Genomic DNA, 3444 nt, shown 5'->3' with positions numbered 1-3444 from the left:
ACCCCCCCCCTTTTTTTTCTCTCCATAAGCCAAATTCCCACATCAATATTCTCATAGCAAACTGGTTCAAACAACGCAAAATTGTTGGAATTTGGTATTAAAAACGCCAAATTGGTAACGCTGGGTGACCGTGAGACGCAGTTTCAAAATTAAAAAAAAAAAAAAAAAAAATCCACAATGGGAAATTGATTGAATGGGTCGAATGAATGGCTCCCGCAAATGAGCAAACTTTGCAATATAACGCTAGGGAGATCTCGACTTGCAAGTAAATAAATTATTTTCAATTCCAGGTTAGGTTTGCTTGCGAAGTCCCAGGTTTGAGACTTTCTTTTTGCCAAGATGAGGGTCATAAATATTAATCGATATTCGAGGGACGAATTTTTTGGTCAAATATTAAAATATGTTTTTTATCCAGAGTACGGAAGAAGACTCCTGATGTGACACGATGTGATTAAAAATTTCTCACGTTGAGTAAACGATTCCGGGCATGCTGAGTTCAGCTTCATCTTTTTATCTTCAAAGTCAAGCTCATTAAAGACTCTTAATTCGTCATTTTCCACATGCCCTTACAGAGAAAACGTCATCCTTCCGGTGAAGTGTCTCATGCCGCTTTCAAGATAGCCCATCGCCATTTTAACTTCTCCAGTAACGACAAATCGTGCAACAGACAAATACAACACGCTATTTCAACTAACAATATTATACATTTCTAAACTATCTTCATCATTACATAAATTAGCAATAGTATTTCAACATTATATTAAATTCTATTTTCGACACTTGTTGTCTACGACCATACTACGTTGAAAATACCGGTTCTCGTCCGATCACCGAAGTCAAGCAACGTCAGTCGTGGTTAGTACTTATATGGGTGACCGCTTGGGAACCCCACGTGTTGTAGACATTTTTTAAAAAAAAGGATTTTTTAAATTTATCTATTTTACAATTTTATTACATTTTTAACAATTTTTTTAAAAAGTTGTTATTTAAATTTTGTCTTTTTAGTAGTAGCCCATCGCCATTTTAAATTCTCCAGTATCAACAAATTAAATTGTGCAACAGACAAATACAACACGCTATTTCAACTAACAATATTATACATTTCTAAACTATCTTCATCATTACTTAAATTAGCAATAATTTTTTCATATTATATTAAATTCTATTTTCGACACTTGTTGTCTACGACCATACTACGTTGAAAATACCGGTTCTCGTCCGATCACCGAAGTCAAGCAACGTCAGGCGTGGTTAGTACTTAAATGGGTGACCGCTTGGGAACCCCACGTGTTGTAGACATCTTTTTTTAAAAAGGATTTTTTAAATTTATCTATTTTACTATTTTATTACATTTTAAACAATTTTTTAAAGAAGTTGTTATTTAAATTTTGTCTTTTTAGTAGTAGCCCATCGCCATTTTAAATTCTCCAGTATCAACAATTTAAATTGTGCAACAGACAAATACAACACGCTATTTCAACTAACAATATTATACATTTCTAAACTATCTTCATCATTACTTAAATTAGCAATAATGTTTTAATATTATATTAAATTCTATTTTCGACACTTGTTGTCTACGACCATCCTACTTCCATGTTATTATTATTATTATTATTATTATTATTATTATTATTATTATTATTATTATTATTATTATTATTATTATTATTATTATTATTATCTATTATTATTATTATTATTATTATTATTATTATTATTATTATTATTATTTTTATTATTATTATTATTATTATTATTACAATTACTACTACTACTAAAAAGACAAAATTTAAATAACAACTTTTCAAAAAAATTGTTAAAAATGTAATAAAATTGTAAAATAGATAAATTAAAAAAAAACGTTTTAAAAAAAAGATGTCTACAACACGTGGGGTTCCCAAGCTGTCACCCATCTAAGTACTAACCACGCCTGACGTCGCTTGACTTCGGGGATCGGACGAGAACCGGTATTTTCAACGTAGTATGGTCGTAGACACCAAGTGTCGAAAATAGAATTTAATATAATATTAAAACACTATTGCTAATTTATGTAATGATGAAGATAGTTTAGAAATGTATAATATTGTTAGTTGAAATAGCGTGTTGTATTCGTTTGTTGCACAATTTAATTTGTTGATACTGGAGAATTTAAAATGGCGATGGGCTATCTTGAAAGCGGCATGAGACACTTCACCGGAAGGATGACGTTCTCTCTGGTTCCTTTACTTTTCGTACACATGTAGATTTGCAGAAAGATAAGCAGCAACGCCATGCAATTGTAAATTATGATTTTCTTGAAAATCGAAATTATAAATATCAAACAATGATGCCGATATCACCCTTTATTGATTCGGTCTTCTCCACGATACCGGTTTAGTGAACTAGACACTCATAATATAGATACCACCACAGACATGAACTGAAAAAAAATTATCGGCATTTGCATCCTAAATCCATAATATAACTCATACCTTACAAATTAAATTTTAACCTTACATTTGATCTTACTTTAACCAAAAGCCACAATTATTGACAGGATACTATTTGTTTCCACCACTTTCTTACTTCAAGAGATTAATAAATACAGTGCGAGTGCGACTCGACATTCTCCAAGAAGCTTGAATCGCATCGCAGTTATTTATCTCTTACAGAAAGTGGTGGAAGCTACCGTCCTGACAAAAGCTCTGTTTTTTTCTTCATTCTAGTTTAATCGAACCCGGCGTTGTTAAATGTTAAATCGTTCAGTCTGAGAAATAGTGAGCGCACATAAGGTAATGTAATTCTTTATTAATGCTCTGCGTTTAAGTAAAATTCTTGCAATTGAATGCCAAATAAAACATAACTCAAAAGTATACTGAGCGTCAATTTAAACTGGCCAGTGATTAATAATAGCCCATAACTTTATTACTGTTGATCACATTGACATAATCCACACAGTGTTGGAATTCCAGCTATGATAAACGAATTTAAGGGAGATCCATACATGTTTCCCCAAATGGGATGTAGTTGAAAAACATGCGACATTTCATGGAGTACAAAAGTGAGCGTAAATGCACGAAGTTGAAGAACGCGTATAACTTTTCTTCTCGTCTTTGGGTTGCTTCCCCGCCCCCCCCCCCCCTCCCTCCCCCCTTGGTTCATTGATAACTGATTAACATAAAGTGACACGAACAATAACAATGAATCGTAAACATGTCTTTCATTAATGGGTATGCTCCAACCTGCTCTCTCCCTACATTCATACATGACAAGAACCAATTGAATGTATCAGTGCTTCAATTCTTTCAAAATCGCTTGACACTCTAACACAGGTTGAATGTCATGCCGTTTGCCACTCGCTGACTTAGCTGAGTGACATATCCAAAGAGCCAACAGCAAAAGCATTGTCTTTCCAGAAAATCTGAATTCACTCTTGTCAAGGAAGAAGGACATTAGTTCCGA

General features: G+C 33.0%; 3 non-coding genes across 3 annotated transcripts; 2 read left to right on the top strand and 1 right to left on the bottom strand.

Annotated features, from left to right (window-relative positions):
• Positions 1–785: 785 nt before the first annotated feature.
• On the top strand, positions 786–904 carry LOC144979097 (5S ribosomal RNA). The gene has a single exon (XR_013646647.1). It is a non-coding gene; the product is annotated as a 5S ribosomal RNA (ribosomal RNA).
• Positions 905–1180: 276 nt separating this feature from the next.
• Positions 1181–1299, top strand: LOC144979096 (5S ribosomal RNA). The gene has a single exon (XR_013646646.1). It is a non-coding gene; the product is annotated as a 5S ribosomal RNA (ribosomal RNA).
• A 580-nt stretch (positions 1300–1879) lies between these two features.
• On the bottom strand, positions 1880–1998 carry LOC144979087 (5S ribosomal RNA). Its single transcript, XR_013646641.1, has one exon. It is a non-coding gene; the product is annotated as a 5S ribosomal RNA (ribosomal RNA).
• Between the last annotated feature and the right edge of the window lie 1446 nt (positions 1999–3444).

The sequence above is a fragment of the Berghia stephanieae genome, chromosome 8, assembly GCF_034508935.2.
Source record: "Berghia stephanieae isolate SIO BIC M18660-M18661 chromosome 8, UCSD_Bste_1.3, whole genome shotgun sequence".
NCBI classification, from domain to species: domain Eukaryota; kingdom Metazoa; phylum Mollusca; class Gastropoda; order Nudibranchia; family Aeolidiidae; genus Berghia; species Berghia stephanieae.
This window is presented reverse-complemented; position numbering and strand designations above follow the sequence as displayed.